Here is a 24,602-nt window from a genome sequence, read left to right as displayed (position 1 = left end):
GCTGCTAGGTGAACAGGACAACAGGTGTAAACAAACGCGTCGAAATGTTTCCACCCGCCGGGAATCGAACCCGGGCCCTCCGTGTGTGAAGCGGGAGCTTTAGCCACCAGGCCACCGGGACATGCTAAGTGAAGTTCCCTCACAGAGATATTCTTACAAAACCAGTAATACATTTCAAGACTCGTGTGCCGTCTTTGGTATATATTTTTAACATCTAAACCCAGAAACTTGTAAATTCAACATGACGAAATTTCAAAATATATATAATTTGATTCTTATTTAATCGCAGTTCAGGCAGTTACTGAAGCAAGAAAAGGGGATTTGATCCCAGTCTTATGTTTCTGGTGAAGAAGAAGAGAATTCCCTGATTTTTCTTAACACGCTCATGGTCTCCCACCGAGGTAGTGAGATCTAAAAACAATAAAGAAAACACTTTTACCATCACTCTTATCATTGTCCTGCCACAGGCGCGCCTATTACACCTCAGACGCCTCTGCCACAGGCGCGCCTATTACACCTCAGACGCCTCTGCCACAGGCGCGCCCATATTACACCTCAGACGCCCCTGCCACAGGCGCGCCCATATTACACCTCAGACGCCCCTGCCACAGGCGCGCCCATATTACACCTCAGACGCCCCTGCCACAGGCGCGCCCATATTACACCTCAGACGCCTCTGCCACAGGCGCGCCCATATTACACCTCAGACGCCCCTGCCACAGGCGCGCCCATATTACACCTCAGACGCCCCTGCCACAGGCGCGCCCATATTACACCTCAGACGCCCCTGCCACAGGCGCGCCCATATTACACCTCAGACGCCCCTGCCACAGGCGCGCCCATATTACACCTCAGACGCCCTTGCCACAGGCGCGCCCATACTACACCTCAGACACCCCTGCCACAGGCGCGCCCATATTACACCTCAGACGCCCCTGCCACAGGCGCGCATATATTACACCTCAGACGCCCCTGCCACAGGCGCGCCCATATTACACCTCAGACGCCCCTGCCACAGGCGCGCCCATATTACACCTCAGACGCCCCTGCCACAGGCGCGCCCATATTACACCTCAGACGCCCCTGCCACAGGCGCGCCCATATTACACCTCAGACGCCCCTGCCACAGGCGCGCCCATATTACACCTCAGACGCCCCTGCCACAGGCGCGCCCATATTACACCTCAGACGCCCCTGCCACAGGCGCGCCCATATTACACCTCAGACGCCCCTGCAACAGGCGCGCCCATATTACACCTCAGACGCCCCTGCCACAGGTGCGCCCATATTACACCTCAGACGCCCCTGCCACAGGCGCGCCCATATTACACCTCAGACGCCCCTGCCACAGGCGCGCCCATATTACACCTCAGACGCCCCTGCCACAGGCGCGCCCATATTACACCTCAGACGCCCCTGCCACAGGCGCGCCCATATTACACCTCAGACGCCCCTGCCACAGGCGCGCCCATATTACACCTCAGACGCCCCTGCCACAGGCGCGCCCATATTACACCTCAGACGCCCCTGCCACAGGCGCGCCCATATTACACCTCAGACGCCCCTGCCACAGGCGCGCCCATATTACACCTCAGACGCCCCTGCCACAGGCGCGCCCATATTACACCTCAGACGCCCCTGCCACAGGCGCGCCCATATTACACCTCAGACGCCCCTGCCACAGGCGCGCCCATATTACACCTCAGACGCCCCTGCCACAGGCGCGCCCATATTACACCTCAGACGCCCCTGCCACAGGCGCGCCCATATTACACCTCAGACGCCCCTGCCACAGGCGCGCCCATATTACACCTCAGACGCCCCTGCCACAGGCACGCCCATATTACACCTCAGACGCCCCTGCCACAGGCGCGCCCATATTACACCTCAGACGCCCCTGCCACAGGCGCGCCCATATTACACCTCAGACGCCCCTGCCACAGGCGCGCCCATATTACACCTCAGACGCCCCTGCCACAGGCGCGCCCATATTACACCTCAGACGCCCCTGCCACAGGCGCACCCATATTACACCTCAGACGCCCCTGCCACAGGCGCGCCCATATTACACCTCAGACGCCCCTGCCACAGGCGCGCCCATATTACACCTCAGACGCCCCTGCCACAGGCGCGCCCATATTACACCTCAGACGCCCCTGCCACAGGCGCGCCCATATTACACCTCAGACGCCCCTGCCACAGGCGCGCCCATATTACACCTCAGACGTCCCTGCCACAGGCGCGCCCATATTACACCTCAGACGCCCCTGCCACAGACGCGCCCATATTACACCTCAGACGCCCCTGCAGACTGCCTATAAACACTCTTCCTTCAGAGTGCAGGCACTGTACTTCCCACCCTCAGAGTGCAGGCACTGTACTTCCCACCCTCAGAGTGCAGGCACAGTACTTCCCACCCTCAGAGTGCAGGCACTGTACTTCCCGCCCTCAGAGTGCAGGCACTGTACTTCCCACCCTCAGAGTGCAGGCACTGTACTTCCCACCCTCAGAGTGCAGGCACTGTACTTCCCGCCCTCAAAGTGCAGGCACTGTACTTCCCACCCTCAGAGTGCAGGCACTGTACTTCCCACCCTCAGAGTGCAGGCACTGTACTTCCCGCCCTCAGAGGGCAGGCACTGTACTTCCCACCCTCAGAGTGCAGGCACTGTACTTCCCACCCTCAGAGTGCAGGCACTGTACTTCCCACCCTCAGAGTGCAGGCACTGTACTTCACACCCTCAGAGTGCAGGCACTGTACTTCCCACCCTCAGAGTGCAGGCACTGTACTTCCCACCCTCAGAGTGCAGGCACTGTACTTCCCACCCTCAGAGTGCAGGCACTGTACTTCCCACCTTCAGAGTGCAGGCACTGTACTTCCCGCCTTCAGAGTGCAGGCACTGTACTTCCCACCCTCAGAGTGCAGGCGCTGTACTTCCCACCCTCAGAGTGCAGGCACTGTACTTCCCACCCTCAGAGTGCAGGCACTGTACTTCCCACCCTCAGAGTGCAGGCACTGTACTTCCCACCCTCAGAGTGCAGGCACTGTACTTCCCATCCTCAGAGTGCAGGCACTGTACTTCCCACCCTCAGAGTGCAGGCACTGTACTTCCCACCCTCAGAGTGCAGGCACTGTACTTCCCACCCTCAGAGTGCAGGCACTGTACTTCCCACCCTCAGAGTGCAGGCACTGTACTTCCCACCCTCAGAGTGCAGGCACTGTACTTCCCACCCTCAGAGTGCAGGCACTGTACTTCCCACCCTCAGAGTGCAGGCACTGTACTTCCCACCCTCAGAGTGCAGGCACTGTACTTCCCACCCTCAGAGTGCAGGCACTGTACTTCCCACCCTCAGAGTGCAGGCACTGTACTTCCCACCCTCAGAGTGCAGGCACTGTACTTCCCACCCTCAGAGCGCAGGCACTGTACTTCCCACCCTCAGAGTGCAGGCACAGTACTTACCACCCTCAGAGTGTACAGAGCACTGTACTTCCCACCCTCAGAGTGCAGGCACTGTACTTCCCACCCTCAGAGTGCAGGCACTGTACTTCCCACCCTCAGAGTGCAGGCACTGTACTTCCCACCCTCAGAGTGCAGGCACTGTACTTCCCACCCTCAGAGTGCAGGCACTGTACTTCCCACCCTCAGAGTGCAGGCACTGTACTTCCCACCCTCAGAGTGCAGGCACTGTACTTCCCACCCTCAGAGTGCAGGCACTGTACTTCCCACCCTCAGAGTGCAGGCACTGTACTTCCCACCCTCAGAGTGCAGGCACTGTACTTCCCACAGGCACTGTACAGAGTGCAGGCACTGTACTTCCCACCCTCAGAGTGCAGGCACTGTACTTCCCACCCTCAGAGTGCAGGCACTGTACTTCCCACCCTCAGAGTGCAGGCACTGTACTTCCCACCCTCAGAGTGTCAGGCACTGTACTTCCCACCCTCAGAGTGTCAGGCACTGTACTTCCCACCCTCAGAGTGTCAGACACTGTACTTCCCACCTTCAGAGTGTCAGGCACTGTACTTCCCACCTTCAGAGTGTCAGGCACTGTACTTCCCACCCTCAGAGTGTCAGGCACTGTACTTCCCACCCTCAGAGTGTCAGACACTGTACTTCCCACCTTCAGAGTGTCAGACACTGTACTACCCACCTACAGAGTGCAGGCACTGTACTTCCCACCTCAGAGTGCAGACTGTACTTCCCACCCTCAGAGTGCACTGTACTTCCCACCCTCAGAGTGCAGGCACTGTACTTCCCACCCTCAGAGTGCAGGCACTGTACTTCCCACCCTCAGAGTGCAGGCACTGTACTTCCCACCCTCAGAGTGCAGGCACTGTACTTCCCACCCTCAGAGGGCAGGCACTGTACTTCCCACCCTCAGAGTGCAGGCACTGTACTTCCCACCCTCAGAGTGCAGGCACTGTACTTCCCACCCTCAGAGTGCAGGCACTGTACTTCCCACCCTCAGAGTGCAGGCACTGTACTTCCCACCCTCAGAGTGCAGGCACTGTACTTCCCACCCTCAGAGTGCAGGCACTGTACTTCCCACCCTCAGAGTGCAGGCACTGTACTTCACACCCTCAGAGTGCAGGCACTGTACTTCCCACCCTCAGAGTGCAGGCACTGTACTTCCCACCCTCAGAGTGCAGGCACTGTACTTCCCACCCTCAGAGTGCAGGCACTGTACTTCCCACCCTCAGAGTGCAGGCACTGTACTTCCCACCCTCAGAGTGCAGGCACTGTACTTCCCACCCTCAGAGTGCAGGCACTGTACTTCCCACCCTCAGAGTGCAGGCACTGTACTTCCCACCCTCAGAGTGCAGGCACTGTACTTCCCACCCTCAGAGTGCAGGCACTGTACTTCCCACCCTCAGAGTGCAGGCACTGTACTTCCCACCCTCAGAGTGCAGGCACTGTACTTCCCACCCTCAGAGTGCAGGCACTGTACTTCCCACCCTCAGAGTGCAGGCACTGTACTTCCCACCCTCAGAGTGCAGGCACTGTACTTCCCACCCTCAGAGTGCAGGCACTGTACTTCCCACCCTCAGAGTGCAGGCACTGTACTTCCCACCCTCAGAGTGCAGGCACTGTACTTCCCACCCTCAGAGTGCAGGCACTGTACTTCCCACCCTCAGAGTGCAGGCACTGTACTTCCCACCCTCAGAGTGCAGGCACTGTACTTCCCACCCTCAGAGTGCAGGCACTGTACTTCCCACCCTCAGAGTGCAGGCACTGTACTTCCCACCCTCAGAGTGCAGGCACTGTACTTCCCACCCTCAGAGTGCAGGCACTGTACTTCCCACCCTCAGAGTGCAGGCACTGTACTTCCCACCCTCAGAGTGCAGGCACTGTACTTCCCACCCTCAGAGTGCAGGCACTGTACTTCCCACCCTCAGAGTGCAGGCACTGTACTTCCCACCCTCAGAGTGCAGGCACTGTACTTCCCACCCTCAGAGTGCAGGCACTGTACTTCCCACCCTCAGAGTGCAGGCACTGTACTTCCCACCCTCAGAGTGCAGGCACTGTACTTCCCGCCCTCAGAGTGCAGGCACTGTACTTCCCACCCTCAGAGTGCAGGCACTGTACTTCCCGCCCTCAGAGTGCAGGCACTGTACATCCCAGAGTGCAGGCACTGTACTTCCCGCCCTCAGAGTGCAGGCACTGTACTTCCCACCCTCAGAGTGCAGGCACTGTACTTCCCACCCTCAGAGTGCAGGCACTGTACTTCCCACCTTCAGAGTGCAGGCACTGTACTTCCCACCCTCAGAGTGCAGGTACTGTACGTCCCACCCTCAGTGCAGGCACTGTACTTCCCACCTCTAGCACTAAAGTCCATAATTATGGTACTTAAGAAAATCATTAAGAGTTACATCAGTAAAATTCAGACAATTTCACTAAAGAAAACTCGTGTCTTAAAAAAAATAACTTACCAAGAACTGGTCAGCAGTCAATATTTTTTCATACCAACGAAGACACTAAAATGTAAACATCAGTTGTATCCAATTTACTCGGAGACTCACCTTGGAAACTAGTTACATTAACACCTTGCTGAGAGAGTTGTAAATATATCAGTCAAGTGTGTCACTGTTTGTATCCATCATCTGTTATTTATAGTCTGCCTCTCTTAGTTTACAAGGTAGCGCCTAGAAAACAGATTTATCTTCTATTACAACTTTTAAAACCAAATTAATACTTTTTTGTGAGATAATTATCCCGCTTCAGTAAGAAACAGAAATGTTTGGCTCAAACTAATTATGTCTTCACACTGTGTACTGGACATTCTGGTACTAAGTACTTTTGTTTTGGTAAAATTGACAGTTTTGACTACCTTACCGAGTACATCTTGTACCTCTTGTGTTTACGAGTACAAGACGACCATAACTGATTATGTTTAATATGTGAGAAACATTATTATGTGGTACTGCACCTGATGTTGTTCCTACCACAGCTGCGGCTCCATGTATTTACTGTAACATAAATACCAGAATATTTAAAGTTTCTTTACAAACAAGTTGAATATTTCTTCACCCGTGGTGATGGTAGGAAGAGGTCTGGAAATATGCATATTTCCTGCAATAGATGATTCATGTAGAAATAACCCGTACATAGTTAATGGTACAAGTCAGACCGAAACGTCGTCATAAGGTTCAGTCTTATGTATATATCACACAAACACAAGTAACTTTGCTAAACTCGCAGCGTCATGACTTATTTATCTGCAGCCAGATACTGACTAGACTCTGTGGAAGGAAACACACACGTACACTTATAAGACATTTATGAAAGGAAAAATTTCGCCATTAGTGGTGTCTTCAGGACTGATGAAATCACTCTTAGAAAATGTTTTTTCTTAATAAATGTCAAGTATACGTATGACTGTACCACAACACTGGACTGTTTTACGACTTTTAATAATTCTGCTTCACAATACGTCGACATGTCTTTGATGCGCCTAGAAACTGTATCATCAGAAAGTGATACACAATCAAATATTTTGCAATTTTTTCATGCATTGTCCATTCTACCAGATCTTTTGCACAAGATTTTATCACACTTTCTGCAATAGCATGAGCGTCACCTGCTGTTGCTGTGCCATAACTATCATGGTAGGGAGGCGTGGAAAACCTAACCGAAGAAAGGTATCTCAGTAATTACATAACCCTAGCTCCATGCAAGCGATACCAATAGTGCAGTATATGGAATAAGTCTTTAATGCTGCTAAATATCAATGCTAAAGATCTGAAGCAAATCAGCCATTCACAAGTTATCACATAGAAATTAAAATCCCAATCTCGAAATTAAAAAAACTAGCAGATTAGGACTATGGCTTCTACACTTCAAAATGAACTGTTGATATACCACTAACACTCACACGCGTCCATGTATCTTAGCAACTGATTCTCTGTCATTCATAAATACTCTTAACTCCATGAGTATCAGTTGTGGCATGACTGTACCAGAAGCCAGACGCAGGTGAGGTATGTGCTGATTATGTTATAATTTATTCAACGTTCATCACACATCCATTTGTGCATGTCTTCTAGACCAGCAGTTAGATTACAGTTTATTTATTGGCTCCACTGCTCTGATTGGTTCAGTTCAAATGCGAGCAGTGTCAGAGGTTAACACCAGCCGAGTTGAGGTTATACTTTCCCAAGTGACTGTGTGGCAGACAATAACACTGGTCGTGTACACTTACACACACTGGTCTATCTTCAAGTCTAAAACCAATAGTAATAAATGGCTCTTATTCTGTTGATAATAACCACTTTGTACGTACTGTAAATATTTTGGTGAAGGGAATTTATGGATACTAAAAAACTACCCTCTTGCGTTTGTCTTTATTTGTTTGGCTTGTTCCTTGTCTAGCGACTTGACTTACGGCCAAGTACAACAGACCTTTAATTGTGTACTTGTGTTCGCAAGATCAGGTGTGGTTCAACTGTGGACAGTGGAGTCAGAGTGTACCTTCCCTGGATTCCATCTCACATTGGTCTTAAGATACATACGTACATGGCAGTACTATATATATATAGTACTGTCATGTAGAATACAACCTAAGATTGTATTCTACTCCCTCTTTGAAGGTATATATATATATATATATATATATATATATATATATATATATATATATACCTTCAAAGAGGGAGTAGAATACAATCTTAGGTTGTCAGTTAGCAATTTGAGGACAATATAAAAGGCTTCCGTTGAACTTCACTGACTTGATACTGAGAGAGACTGACACCAGTCAGTACATCTATCATTGTATCATGCAGGAGGAGCCACATGTCTATGGTGCATCCAACATGATAAGCCGACTTTTGGATGTCACTACCGCCCGGCTCCGGCTGGGTTACAAGTATCTTTGGCAGGTTAAATCACCACCACCAGATGTAGACCAAACGAAATGTAAACTTTGCCAGATGGACTATTGTCATTATGTACTGGAGTGCGTCACAATCTGCATCATTATGTACTGGAGTGCGTCACACCCTGCGTCATTATGTACTGGAGTGCGTCACACCCTGCGTCATTATGTACTGGAGTGCGTCACACCCTGCGTCATTATGTACTGGAGTGCGTCACACCCTGCATCATTATGTACTGGATTGCGTCACACTCTGCGCCATTATGTACTGGAGTGCGTCACACCCTGCGTCATTATGTACTGGAGTGCGTCACACCCTGCGTCATTATGTACTGGAGTGTCACACCTTGCGTCATTATGTACTGGAGTGCGTCACACCCTGCATCATTATGTACTGGAGTGCGTCACACTCTGCGCCATTATGTACTGGAGTGCGTCACACCCTGCGTCATTATGTACTGGAGTGCGTCACACCCTGCGTCATTATGTACTGGAGTGCGTCACACTCTGCGTCATTATATACTGGAGTGCGTCACACCCTGCGTCATTATGTACTGGAGTGTGTCACACCCTGCGTCATTATGTACTGGAGCGCGATAAAATTAACGAATTCAGAGACAACTTAGAAATGTTCAAATAATGTCAGAGTAGAAGATTGAGACACTTATGCACCATATGGGAATCTTTATTAAGGAAACGTTTCGCCACACAGTGGCTTCATCAGTCCAATACAAAACAGAGAGGTGCAAGAAGAGGAGGAGATTGAGGTAATCAGTCCCTCAGCCTGGAGTCGATGTGTTCAGTCCATCAATCTTGTAGAATGTACAGCATAGGGCCGTAGATGTGGCTTATATACTGTAGTCAGGTGAGGCGAAGCAGGGGGAGGCGGGGGTCACAGTGGTACCATCCACTAGTCGAAGTAGGTCTTCGTCCAAAGGTAGGACAAGTTGGAGAATTCTTTGCTTTGTATTGGATTGATGAAGCCACTGTGTGGCGAAACGTTTCCTAAATAAAGATTCTATTATGTACCTCTGTAACGTTGAGTTACAGTCCCTAAACCCATTGTGTGCCTCTGTAACGTTGAGTTACAGTCCCTAAACCCATTGTGTGTCTCTGTAACGTTGAGGTACAATCCCTGGACCCAATGTGTGCCTCTGTAATGTTGAGGTACAGTCCCTGGACCCATTGTGTGCCTCTATACCTGGAGTTTACCTGGAGAGAGTTCCGGGGGTCAACGCCCCCGCGGCCCGGTCTGCGACCAGGCCTCCTGGTGGATCAGAGCCTGATCACCCAGGCTGTTACTGCTGGCTGCACGCAAACCAACGTACGAGCCACAGCCCGGCTGGTCAGGAACCGAGTTTAGGTGCTTGTCCAGTGCCAGCTTCAAGACTGCCAGGGGTCTGTTGGTAATCCCCCTTATGTATGCTGGGAGGCAATATATAATGTTGAGATACAGTCCCTAAACCCAATGTGTGCCTCTGTAATGTTGAGATACAGTCCCTAAACCCAATGTGTGCCTCTGTAATGTTGAGATACAGTCCCTAAACCCAGTGTGTGCCTCTGTAATGTTGAGATACAGTCCCTAAACTTAATGTGTGCCTCTGTAATGTTGAGATACAGTCCCTAAACCCAATGTGTGCCTCTGTAATGTTGAGATACAGTCCCTAAACCCAATGTGTGCCTCTGTAATGTTGAGATACAGTCCCTAAACTCAATGTGTGCCTCTGTAATGTTGAGATACAGTCCCTAAACTCAATGTGTGCCTCTGTAATGTTGAGATACAGTCCCTAAACCCAATGTGTGCCTCTGTAATGTTGAGATACAGTCCCTAAACTCAATGTGTGCCTCTGTAATGTTGAGATACAGTCCCTAAACCCAATGTGTGCCTCTGTAATGTTGAGATACAGTCCCTAAACCCAATGTGTGCCTCTGTAATGTTGAGATACAGTCCCTAAACCCAATGTGTGCCTCTGTAATATTGAGATACAGTCCCTAAACTCAATGTGTGCCTCTGTAATGTTGAGATACAGTCCCTAAACCCAGTGTGTGCCTCTGTAATGTTGAGATACAGTCCCTAAACCCAATGTGTGCCTCTGTAATGTTGAGATACAGTCCCTAAACCCAATGTGTGCCTCTGTAATGTTGAGGTACAGTCACTGGACCCAATGTGTGTTTCTAATGTTGAGGTACAGTCCCTGGACCCAATGTGTGTCTCTGTAATGTTGAGGTACAGTCCCTAAACCCAATGTGTGCCTCTGTAATGTTGAGGTACAGTCCCTGGACTCATTGTGTGCCTCTATAATCTTTTGCCTTCCACCCACATGATGGGTATGTAGTGGATAATTAAGGTATTAAAGTAACTAACATGGCCCAAAACTATATCCGACCTTACACTAAGAAACAGCATCTTGGAAGGCAGACTGAAGAAGCATACTTTTCTTATTCTAGGGAGTATATCTGAAGGGTGTTTCAGGGCTCAGCGCCCCCGCGGCCCAGTCCATGACCACGCCTCGCTGTGGATCTGGGCCTGATCAACCAGGCTGTTACTGCTGGCCGCACGCAAACCGACGTACGAACCACAGCCCGGCTGGTCAGGTACTGACTTTACGTACCTGTCCAGCTCCGTCTTGAAGACAGCCAGGGAGGGAGACAGACTCCAGCACGTTAAGTGTGAGGCCGTCCCGAAGTTACTTTTGAGTTGTCAGAGTTGAAATCCATTCATATGAGGCACTCATGAATTATCTCATAAAAAAAAAAGAATTTCAATTTTCTCAGTTGCTTCCGTAAAAAGGCAAATTGGGACCCACATAGATCAAAATCAACTGAAATATTTCTCTAAGTAAGACTGGCCAGTAATTTACACAAATAACCCGCACATAAGAGACTGAAACTTATGACGAAGTTTCGGTCCTATTTGAACCATTAACTAGTGACACAGTCATACCTAAACGTCGTCATTCTCACATGTACAGGTTAATATTTATGTATTGTTTCAGTCACGGTATTGTGCCTTTTATTCTCCAAGCATGTAATTGTTATTTAAATTTTATGTAGGTAACATTAACTTTTTTAGTGATGTTGTAGTGTGACAGATGTTATGGAGTCATAACATTTATATTATTTAACTTTAACCTGTGTTAAGATAAACACTAACTTATTTTCTAATCAGAAGAGACAGTCAATATTTATTTAACATAATCAGTGAATATAATTAAACTCTCACGTTAAAAGTTAGAAGTAGACCACATGATGTGTTTAGAAGTCGACCACATGATGTGTTTAGAAGTCGACCACATGATGTGTTTAGAAGTCGACCACATGATGTGCTTAAAAGTCGACCACATGATGTGTTTAGAAGTCGACCACATGATGTGTTTAGAAGTCGACCACATGATGTGTTTAAAAGTCGACCACATGATGTGTTTAAAAGTCGACCACATGATGTGTTTAGAAGTCGACCACATGATGTGCTTAAAAGTCGACCACATGATGTGTTTAGAAGTCGACCACATGATGTGTTTAAAAGTCGACCACATGTGTTTAGAAGTCGACCACATGATGTGCTTAAAAGTCGACCACATGATGTGTTTAGAAGTCGACCACATTATGTATTTAAAAGTCGACCACATGATGTGTTTAGAAGTCGACCACATGATGTGTTTAGAAGTCGACCACATGATGTGTTTAGAAGTCGACTACATTATGTGTTTAGAAGTCGACCACATGATGTATTTAAAAGTCGACCACATGATGTGTTTAGAAGTCGACCACATAATGTGTTTAAAAGTCGACCACATGATGTGTTTAAAAGTCGACCACATGATGTGTTTAGAAGTCGACCACATAATGTGTTTAAAAGTCGACCACATGATGTGTTTAAAAGTCGACCACATGATGTGTTTAGAAGTCGACCACATAATGTGTTTAAAAGTCGACCACATGATGTGTTTAAAAGTCGACCACATGATGTGTTTAGAAGTCGACCACATAATGTGTTTAAAAGTCGACCACATGATGTGTTTAAAAGTCGACCACATGATGTGTTTAGAAGTCGACCACATGATGTGTTTAAAAGTCGACCACATGATGTGTTTAAAAGTCGACCACATGATGTGTTTAAAAGTCGACCACATGATGTGTTTAAAAGTCGACCACATGATGTGTTTAGAAGTCGACCACATGATGTGTTTAAAAGTCGACCACATGATGTGTTTAAAAGTCGACCACATGATGTGTTTAGAAGTCGACCACATGATGTGTTTAGAAGTCGACCACATAATGTGTTTAAAAGTCGACCACATGATGTGTTTAAAAGTCGACCACATGATGTGTTTAGAAGTCGACCACATAATGTGTTTAAAAGTCGACCACATGATGTGTTTAAAAGTCGACCACATAATGTGTTTAAAAGTCGACCACATGATGTGTTTAGAAGTCGACCACATGATGTGTTTAAAAGTCGACCACATAATGTGTTTAAAAGTCGACCACATGATGTGTTTAAAAGTCGACCACATAATGTGTTTAAAAGTCGACCACATGATGTGTTTAAAAGTCGACCACATAATGTGTTTAAAAGTCGACCACATGATGTGTTTAAAAGTCGACCACATAATGTGTTTAAAAGTCGACCACATAATGTGTTTAAAAGTCGACCACATGATGTGTTTAAAAGTCGACCACATAATGTGTTTAAAAGTCGACCACATGATGTGTTTAAAAGTCGACCACATAATGTGTTTAAAAGTCGACCACATAATGTGTTTAGAAGTCGACCACATTATGTGTTTAGAAGTCGAAAACATGATATATTAAAATGGTGACTGCATGATGTATTCTACAACTAATACATCTACACAATCTAAACCCCATAAACGGTTTAAATATTTCATAAAATTATCAGTTATTCAAGATAGCCGATGATCAGAAATGTTTTATTTAAATAAGAAGTGCTAAATCCGTAGGGGACCTATAGTGCCTTGGCATGGGAAGTGTGGAAAATATTGTATATATTTTCCAGAAATTCAGTATTTATATGTATATAGATGGCCATACTGTATTTAATAACATTTATGTCATAGAAAATGGGAAACAGCCTGGGGAGAAGGCACACTCGCCATCTTGGTTTTGAATTGAACAGAACGTTCGAGTGAATGGGAAGAATTTTTCGTGCTCTAGAGGTTAAAATTGGGCTGACACCTCTCAAATAGGAGGCGAAATTGTTGGATGTGCATTCCTGCATAATTTGAGTATCAGGCGACTGGACAACACAGCTCCAGGAACCTCAGATAAGTTTGTTTAATTCTGGCCAGTAATTTCATAAATTTAGACAGTGAGGTTTTCTGGGTATAATACACATTAATCTCCAATCAAATTGGTGAGTGTGATATTAAAATATATTTTCCTTCTGTTATGTAATTGTGTATATATATAACAATTTATTATTTTTAATATACAGTCCACAAATTTATATATTTACCAGTATTCCTGGTGTATGTATATTTTATTTAATTAATAGGTCCAGAGCAACTTGTGGATATGACAGTGGTAGGTATCGAAGGGGGACATTTTTTGCGACCTAGGTGTCCCAAATTCCTACTTGTCTAACTGATAAATAATAGTTATCATTGTTCATTTACTGTTGTGTATATAATTATACATCCAAGTAAATGCAATTTTCCACAGGAAGCATTCAGATTCGATCCAAGGGAAGGATAAATCTGGTTCCTTGTGTGGAAAATACTGTATATATTTTTCAGAAATACAGTAGTTATATGTAAATAGATGGCCATACTGTATTTAATAATATTTATGTCATAGAAAACGGAAAGCCTACGCCTGCGCAGGAGACTCGCCATCTTGGTTTTGAATTGGATACAACGTTAATATAATGGGAAGAATTTTTCGTGCTCTAGAGGTTAAAATTGGATTGAGACCTCTCAAATAGGAGGCGAAATTGTTGGATGTGCATTCCTGCATAACTTGAGATATCAGACGACTGGACAAGACAGTTCCATGAACCTCAGATAAGCTCTCTAGATTTGTGTATAATTCTGGCCAGTGTTTTCATAAATTTAGTTAGTGAGGTTTTTCTGAGTATGATACAACTTAATATCCAGTCAAATTGGTGAGTGATATTAAGATATATTTTCCTTCTGTTATGTATATGTGAATTTATATATAATCATTTTTTAATATACAGTCCACAAATTTATATATTTACCAGTATTCCTGGTGTATGTATATTTCATTTAATTAATAGGTCCAGAGCAACTTGTGGTTATGACAGTGGTAGGTATCGAAGGGGGACATTTTTGCGACCTAGGTGTCCCAAATTCCTACTTGTCTATGTAACATTGATAAATAATAACTATCTTTGTTATCATTTACTGTTATGTACATAATTAGTTACATTCAGATAAATGCAATTTTCCACACCTTGGATCATGAACCTCTCACCAGTATTAAGGCACTCTTCGAGGCTAAATAATGGAATATCATTTCAACATTGAGAAAAATGTCACATACGCAATCCACTAACAACACCAACCATCTAACACAATGGTTCCCAAAGTTTTTAAGGCTGCCGCCCCCTTGGCGCCCAGGTCACATCCCTAGCCCCCCCCCAGACACACACACAAACAACCATTTGTCTCCATTCACTCCTATCTAATATGCTTGTGCATGCTTGCTGGAAGTCCAAGCCCCTCACCCACAAAACCTCCTTTACCCCCTCCCTCCAACCTTTACGAGGACAACCCCTACCCGGCCTTCCTTCCCCTACAGATTTATATGCTCTCCATGTCATTTACTTTGATCTATTCTCTCTAAATGACCAAACCACCTCAACGACCCCTTTTCAGCCCTCTAATACTTTTATTAACTCCACACCTTCTCCTAATTTCCACACTCCGAATTTTCTGCATAATATTTACACCACACATTGCTCTTAGACAGGACATCACTGCCTCCTCGCTGCATTATTGTTATTATAATCAAAAAGAAGCACTAAACCACAAGGGCTACACAGCCTCCTCGCTGCAACATTTACAACCTAACCTTTACACCCATATAAGAGTGTTGGTACTACTATACTTTCATTACATTCCCTTCTTTGCCTCCATAGATAACATTTTTTGTCTCCACATATACCTCAATGCACCACTCACCTTTTTCTTTAAAGTTATCTTATGGAAAAATTTCCAGAATGACCTATATAAATTTGAGCAGAGGTTACTTGCACATGTCAGTTGTTCCATGAACCTTTACCTAGTAATAGTTCACGGTTAAAATTTTGAGCCCAACTGGATAATGCGTTGAGATGAGATTTGTTCAGATTTTTAACCTGGGAAATGTTAGCCACCCAGGATAACCCAAGAAAGTCAATGTCAGCTTATACATGGAACACCTAGAGTCCGAACACTTCGCCAACATCATCCCTTCAAGCGTCACTTGGTTACGTTACGTGGACGACGTCCTCGTAATAACTCCCAAACGTTTTGATGTACGGAATCTTCAGGCAAGGCTCAACGCAGTTGAACTGGCGATCCAGTTTACACTAGAAGAGTCCAATGACAAGCTACCTTTCCTCGACGTCTTCATTCACAAAATAGACAACAACCTAAGATTTCAAGTTTATCGGAAACCTACCAATAAAAATGATCTCACACACTTCTATTCCAGTCAAGATACCAAGACCAAAAGAGGCATCATCATCGGGTTTTTCCTAAGAGCGTAATACCGAATTTGTAGTCCTGAGTTTCTTGACGAGGAATGTACATACATTCACCAAACCTTCACTGAGTTACATTTTCCTTCCTTTTTCATCAAAGACTGCAAGAAAAGAGCGCTTAAGATCATTAATTCTCCACGCACCAACACCACTCCCAACAAAGTTATAATTCTTCCCAACAGCCAGGTTGCACTGAACGTTTCTAAAGTACTTTCACAAGCTAACACCAGAGTCGCCATCGCTTTTAGCCCTTCAATAAAGGATCTAACCAGGACAAAATCAAAGCACCACGAACCAGTCAATGCAGGGGTTTACACTATTTCCTGTGGAGGCTGTGACAAGATTTATGTAGGTGAAACAGCAAGAAACCTCGACACCCGCCTCAATGAACACATTTACACATGTAGGAACGATAACTTGAACAACGCCTGTGTACAACACCGAAATTCCACCAATCATCTCATGAAATTCAGGGACGCCCAATTAGTGATCAAAGAAACTAATTTCCGCAGACGCAAGTGCCTCGAATCAGCACTGATCGCCGTTTCGAATACAATTAAACAAAACAACGACAGCTTCACCATCTCTGAAGTCTTAGCAAGAATCCTCCTGAAAACAGTAAACCCTGCCATCACATAGTCTCTCCTGTTATACTACACAAAGCACATTACAGAGTGAACACTGAAACAGGCCTTCTCTATCCAGTCTGCATTTGTCCAACTTATTTTTATATTACCCAAGTAATAGCTTTTATATCCTTTCACTCATGTATGAATTAATTGCTCTACCATATTGTATTACTACTACTACTACAACTTTTGTCACTACTACTACTACCACCACTAGTATTGCACCTCACTCTGAGCCTTTATATACCCTCTGTGTCCATATACTGTTTGTATCGGCTTGACAAATTATTATTATTATAATCAAGGGGGAAGCGCTAAACCCGGAGGATTATACAGCGCCCAGGGGGGGGATGTGGAAGGCATTCAGGCTTAATTCGGGGAACTGGAGCACAGATCCAATTCCCTAAATCAAGAGCCCCTCACCAACATCAAGGAACCTTCCTTGAGGGGGCGGCTTGACAAAGCTCCTGGAGAGCGAAACATTGCCACAATAAAATGTCACATTAGTTGCACTTGTGTCCTTTTACTTTACGAAGTCAATGTCATCGAGGGCTGTCTGTCTTATTTTCGCTGTGGGTCGTCAATTTTGTCCCCCAGGATGCCACCCAAACCTGTGTCCCTGTGAACAGTGACAGCAGGTGTAGGGTTGTTTCCCTTGAGAAAAACACATCAGCACTTAAGGTTTAAAGCCAACCAGAAGATGCACTTTCCAGTTATTGCATAGAATCCAACAAAATTTGTGTTTACCCAGCCTAAACCCATGAAACGGTCCATCCTTTTCATGCAGTGCTTCAGCTGTTTAAGATGGATGCCATTTTCAATTTTTATATTTTAATCAGAATAAAGTGCTAAACCCACAGGGGTTATATAGTACCTATGGCATGAATTAAAACCAGAAATAGTGCTCTAATGTGCCTTTGTCTGATAGTTGATGGTAGTCCATGGCTCTCCTTCACCACTACAATAAGTGCTAAAGGGTCCTTGAAAGAACTTATTAGCTTAAGGCAAGGAAGGCAATGCACTGGGTGTTTGAAGGGCCTGGAAATGATTGCATGCCAGAACTGCAGCAGTTAGAAATGAGTGACTGGCAGCTGCTTCCCCTCAGAAATGTTTAAGAAATGCTGAAGTATTTTATCCACAGTGGTATATTATCAACCATTCTGGAAAAATACTCTCGACTTTGCCCACTGCAAATAGTGAATTATCACTAACTTCGTAAGTAACTCATTATGACTAACCATATATAAACAGGTAAATAGTTCATTACCACTGTAACTTGTTTACCTACCAAAACTTTGCAGTCCAGTACCTGGACCCATTATGTGCCTCTGTAATCTTTTGACTACTGCCCACAGGATGGTTATGGGGTGCAAAATTATATTAAATTAACTTTCCCTCACAGGACTTCATGCAGTTACAATCACCCTCCCACTTTCTTTCTCCATAGAGCCAACATGAACTCATCAGTTCTCACCACAGATCTTCAAAACCTCAACAAGACCACAGCACAGCACAGTTGATAACATTCCATGTGGAGGATATAAATTCTAGAGTGGTGAGTTAACCCAAGATTTGTGGACAAGCCTTCAGGAACACAAGTATACATGCAGAATTGATAACACCAATGTTTGTGAGGTCCATTATAACCTGCATTCCCAACTCATGAACTAGTGAAACCACACATTATCCAGTATCAATTTCACACAGATCTAGGCCCCAACCCTAATGGTATCACCCGCCATTCATCTCCACCTAACTTCATGATGTTTGCATGCTTTATAAAGCAGTGTTTTGGTTACTGATGGGTACTTGGTAAAGCCCTACAGTGAGTGCAACATCATATAGTAATGGTTTTCTCTGGTAAGTGCCTTTGAAATTATAACTTATGACATTAAATACCATGGGGTGTAGTAAGGGCAAATGCTGCTCTATTTTGGATGAATGATCTTCAAACAATGCTATCCTTACATCCATTACATTCTTCTTTTGCTTTGTTCAGCTTTTAGTTTGTGATTTATAATCTAATAATATCTACTTCTAAATTATTATTATTATTATAATCAAAAAGAAGCGCTAAGCCACAAGGGCTATACAGCGCTGCAGGGTAGGGAAGGAAGCGAGGGTATTGGATGGCAGAAGGGAGGAGGGATGATCAGTAGGTTACAGAAAACAGCAGGGCAGGGGATAGTACAGGGGATAGTACGGGGGTAGAGGGTAGCAAGAGATTGAAGTAGAAAGGGCTGAAGGTATCAGAATTTGTGAAGTAAGTCAGTTGTTGTCAAAAAGTCAATGAGAGAGTCCGGATGAAAGGTGGGTCCATCAGCGAGAAGGGAAGGTAGAGAGAGAGCAGCGGAGTGAAGACGACGGCGGAGGTAAATTCTGCGTGCTCGTTGATAAAGTGGGCAGTCCAACAGAATGTGGCTGACTGATAATGGAGCTTGGCAATTCTCAGAGAGGAGCAAGGCGCCTCTCCACGAGATATCCATGAGTAAGACGAGTATGGCCAATGCGAAGACGGGAGAGAGTAGTCTCCCAACCTCGACACTGGTGATAAGAAGACGGCCAGTAACCTATACTCGGTTTGATAGATTAAAGTTTGTTGCCGAGCATACTAGACCAACGTTGTTGCCAACGGGTGTGAAGGTGGGAAGATATTGCAGCAAAATAGTCCGTAAATGGAATACCTCTATATGAAACTGGTAGGTCATGTACTGCTGACCGCGCAGCAGTGTCTGCCTGTTCATTGCCCTGTACGTCAACATGACCAGGGACCCAACAAAAAACAATATCTTTATGCTTGGTAAAGATGCGGCGTAGCCAAAGTTGGATACGGAGGACTAAGGGGTGAGGTGTATCAAATTTCTGTATAGCCTGTAAAGCACTAAGGGAGTCTGAGACAACCACAAATGATGACACAGGCATAGATGCAATACGGATAAGTGCTGCAAGGATGGCATACAATTCAGCAGTAAAAATACTAGCCGAAGATAGTAAATGCCCGCGTACGATGCTGTCCGGAAACACTGCTGCGAATCCTATGCCGTCAGAAGACTTAGAGCCATCTGTGTACACAGCAATGGCATGAAAATGAGAGTGGAAGTGGTCAAGAAAAAGAGAGCGGGAAGCGACCGTAGACAGTTGGGCTTTCGAGCAAGGGAGAGAGAAAAAACAGACTCGAACAGCTGTAACTTCCCAGGGGGGTAGGGAAAAGTGAGATGCTACATGAACATAGAAAGGTGGTAATTGAAGAGAAGACAAGAGCGAATGAAGGCGAAGAGAGAAGGGATGGAGTAAACAGGGGTGGCGAACAAATAAAGAATGTCTACTAATATCGGTGATCATTCTATAAATGGAAGGATTGCGGAGATCATGAGAGCGTACATAGTAGTGAAGGCAATGGGCATCACGGCGATCGGATAAGGATGGAACGTTCGCTTCTGCATGGAGGCTCTCGACAGGGGAAGAGCGAAAAGCACCAAGGCATAAACGTAATCCTTGGTGATGAATGGGGTTAAAGCTAGAGAGAGTAGCAGGAGATGCCGCTGAATAGATCTGGTCACCATAATCAAGTTTCGATAAAATGAGGGTGGAATGTAGGCGAAGGAGGGTTCGACGATCAGCTCCCCATGAAAGATGAGCAAGGGTTTTAAGAAGGTTCAGCCGGCTGTGACAAGTTGCCTTCAGAGAGGTAATGTGAGGTTTCCAGGATAACCTACAGTCAAAGAGGAGGCCCAGAAACTTGACTGTATCACGTTCAGGGATACGGGAGCCATAGAGGTACAAAGGATGATCGGAGATGACAGAGCGTCTAGTGAAAGTAATTTGGTGGGTTTTAGTGCTGGAAAATTTAAACCCATGTGTGGTGGCCCAATTGGAAACACGGTCGACTGCATGCTGTAATGAGGTGACAGTCAGCGCCTGCACAGGCAACAGCAAAGTCATCAACATAGAGTGATGACCAAATATTTGATGGAAGACTAGAGGCCAAATCATTAATAGCAAGGAGAAAAAGTGTTGTGCTCAGAACACATCCCTGGGGGACACCTTCAGCTTGGATAAAGTCCGGGGAGAGCACATTATTAACCCGAACACGGAAATGCCTGTCAGTTAAAAAGTTCTTAAGGAAGGATGGTAGATTGCCTCGAAGGCCTAAGGAGTGGGCTTGGGATAAAATATTATACCTCCAAGTCGTGTCATATGCTTTTTCAAGGTCAAAAAATATGGCAATAACCGAGTGGTTATTCGCAAAGGCATTACGAACATACTTATCCAAGCGTAGTAAGGGGTCTATGGTAGAACGTCCCTTACGAAAGCCATATTGACGAGTGGAGAGACTGTTGTGTGTCTCTAAATACCACACTAAACGTCTATTTACTAGGCGTTCCATCACTTTGCAAACTGCACTGGTAAGAGCAATGGGACGATAGTGGGAGGCTTCATGTCCCGTAGTGCCTGGTTTGTGGAAAGGGAGAACAATGGCGGATTTCCACAGCTGTGGAAGAACTCCTTGTGACCAAATAAAATTGTAAAGGCGTAATAGGACTGCAAGGGCTGACTGATGTAAATGTTGTAGCATACGAATATGAATGTCGTCAGGCCCAGCTGCCGATGATCGGCAAGCTGAGAGTGTTGCCTCCAGTTCTTGAAGTGTAAAAGGCACATTATACTGTTCTTCTCTGAGAGAAGAAAAGTCCAAGGGTGCTAACTCTCTGGCAGACTTTGAGGAAAGAAATGAGGGGCATAGATGGAGTCCCTGAGAAATACGGACCAGATGATTGCCAATTTCATTGGCAACATCTAGTGGGTTTGCTATATCAACACCGGCAACCCGCAGAACAGGAGCCGGGTCAGGAGAATATTTACCACTCAGTTTTTGTACTTTTTTCCAGACTGCACTCATAGAGGAAGCAGAGGTGATGGTGGAGACAATCTCGCCAGCAAGTGCGTTTAGCGTCACGGATGACACGGCGAGCGATCGCACGCTTCTGCTTAAAATCAAGAAGTCTCTCCGTGGTTCTATTGTACCGGTACCTGCCCCATGCAGCGCGTTTCAAACGTACTGCACGAGCACAAGCAGGAGACCACCAAGGCATGCATTTCTGAGAATGCCTGCCCGAAGTGGGGGTTGTACAATTAGAAGCTGCGGTTAAAACAGAGGACAAGAAGAGGTGTAAAAGCTCATCAATGGAGGACGAAGAAGGAACCTCTCTAAAAACAGTTAGGTGTGAGTAAAGGTTCCAATTTGCCTGATCAAATTGCCAGCGTGGGATGCGAAGAGGTGGTGAATATGAAGGGGAAGTAAGAATGATTGGGAAATGATCGCTGTCATGTAAGTCCAGGAGAACAGACCAAGTGAAGTCTAATGTGGTGGAGGAAGAGCAGACTGAGAGATCGATGCAAGAGAGAGTGGGAGTCCGAGGATCAAAATGGGTGCGAGTACCTGTATTTAAAACAGAGGGGGTGGGTGGCAAGAAAAGCCTCTAACTGAATGCCACAGGAATCACAGTGAGACCCCCCCAGAGGAAATGGTGGGCATTAAAATCGCCAAGTAACAGAATCGGTGGCGGTAATGACGAAACAAGAAAGGCAATATCTGGAATAGATAATGCCCGAGGAGAGAGATACAAAGAACAGAGCATATACCACCTATGCAAGTGGATACGGACTGCTGTGTAATGCAGCGAAGTACGAACAAATAGCTGATGGTACGGAATATCAGTGCGTAGAAGAAGGGCACTTTCATTAAAGGTCCCATCAGGAAAAGGATCTGAAGAATACAATAAATTATAGCCTGAGATGGGAGAGATAACAGCAGAGTGTAATTTTGGTTCCTGTAAGCAAACACCAACAGGGGAAAACTGGGAGAGTAACATCTGAAGCTCACCCCGATTACCCGAGGCCGCGTATATTCCACTGTAAATAGGCCATGACTGGCAATGATAAAGATACCCGAAATCCGCAGGTAAGGGTTCCTATGGGCTAGAGGGGTTAGAGAAGTCCACATGCGGAGGCAGTGGAAAACGTTCAAGCAGCGAAGGAATGGTGCGCAGATGGAGCAGAGGAGAGAGAAGGAACGGAGGGTGGATCAGTGTCCATTGATGGTTTGGTCTCTGCAATATATTCAGAGATTGCTTCAAGTGTTTCGGAATTCAGAGACGTCGTATGGGAGACAATATTGGAAATGGTAGGGGGAGGATGAGTAAAGATTGGAACTGTAATGGACTGTACCAAGGTAGGGGGGGCGAAAGGGTGGAGGGAACTGGAGAAGCATGGAAGGGGACAGAAGAGGCAGAAACCTGGGAGGTGGCAGAAGAGGAAGAAACTTGGGAGGGAACAGGGGAGGAAGGTACAGTACGAGGAGGAGGGTGAATCTCTACACTTGTAACAGAGCCAGTGAGAGGGGAAGAAATAGGTACAGAGACAGGGAAGGTAAAATGAGGAGGTGGAAGATGGGTAGGAGGTGTTAACGGACCTTTTTTTGACTTTTGAGAAGTAGAGGGACAATTAGGAGGAGGTGTCATACAAGATCTCTTCGCTACTGAGGCTTGTGAGGGAGAACACGAAGAAGCGAGATCTGACTGAGGCGTTGAAGTAGGGACATCTGAGCCTAGGACAGCAAAAGAAATAGATACAGGAGTGACTATGGGAGAGGTAACCACAGAGGTGGTTGCAGAAGATGGGATCCCAGAAGTGGGGGGACGTTTTGAAATACAGGAATAAGAAACACGAGGTAGTCTCCCTTGGAGGCGGAGATGAGAAACTGCCATGGCATAAAGGAAACCTTCTGCCTCTTTGAGGTAACGGATTTCCCGCTCGTTTAAGTAGACTTGACAACGGCGAGAGTACGAAGGGTGAGCCTCATGACAATTAAGGCAAGAGGGAGGTCGATTGCAAGACATATTAGAATGGTCATCGGCACCACAGACCGGGCATTCGGCGATAATCTGCAATATTTCGCTGGATGGCCAAATCGCCAGCAATTTCTACACTGTTGCGGTGTAGGGATCACCTTTCGAACTTGTAACTGATGTCCTGCTACATAAACTGAGGATGGGAATTCACGGCTGTCAAAAGTTAAACGAGCCACATTGCTAGGGTATCGTCTCCTCCTGCGGGCAGGAAGAACATAAGTGTCTACCTTGAGGATTGGGAGATCTTGGAGTTCCAGCTGTTCAAGAATGTCAGTGCCACATGTCTGGAAATATTGTTGAACTATGGTATGGGGCAGAATGACAGTACCACTACAAGAATTGAGGGAATGATGTTTTTCAATAGTGACAGGAACAGTATCGATATGGGAAAGACGAGAAAGCTCATGAGCATGGGTAGCATTCTGTACGGTGATGATGCGCGTACCGCTCTTAAGAGCATGAAAAGAAATATCTTTACCAACATGGCGTAGGAGTGCCTTGCGAATACTGTGGTCAGAAAGATAGGCAGTAGAGGAAGTCGGTCGTAAAGTGAAGAATTTAGTCCATTGTGCAGTCTGAAACTGAGCGTGGAAAGGTAGTGAAGGACGTGTCGATCTTTTCTGAGAAGAACGAGAAGGTGGAGAAGTATCATCAGCAGGTAATTGTCGTTGGCGTTTAGGGGTGGGACCAGAGTTGGTCCGACATGGAACGGGCCGGCAATTCGAAAATTGCCGCACCGTAGAGGGAGAGGCCAGAAGCATAGTCAGAGGAGAGTGAAGGTCAGATAAATCGAAGGAGTCAGTCGAGGCCTCAGTACCTGAAGCGGGTGAGGAAACAGCACCGGCAAGAGGTACAGAGGCATGAGGAGTGTCCGAAGAGTGGTCCAAAGATGAGGCGGGGTCAGAACGGGGTGCGGTATCAAGAAGGGGCCCGGGGGAATTAGGTTCATGGACTAGGGCTGCC

Source organism: Cherax quadricarinatus, chromosome 86, assembly GCF_038502225.1.
Source record: "Cherax quadricarinatus isolate ZL_2023a chromosome 86, ASM3850222v1, whole genome shotgun sequence".
Lineage (NCBI taxonomy): Eukaryota > Metazoa > Arthropoda > Malacostraca > Decapoda > Parastacidae > Cherax > Cherax quadricarinatus.
The sequence above is the reverse complement of the archived record's forward strand: the minus strand, read 5'-3'. Positions refer to the sequence as shown.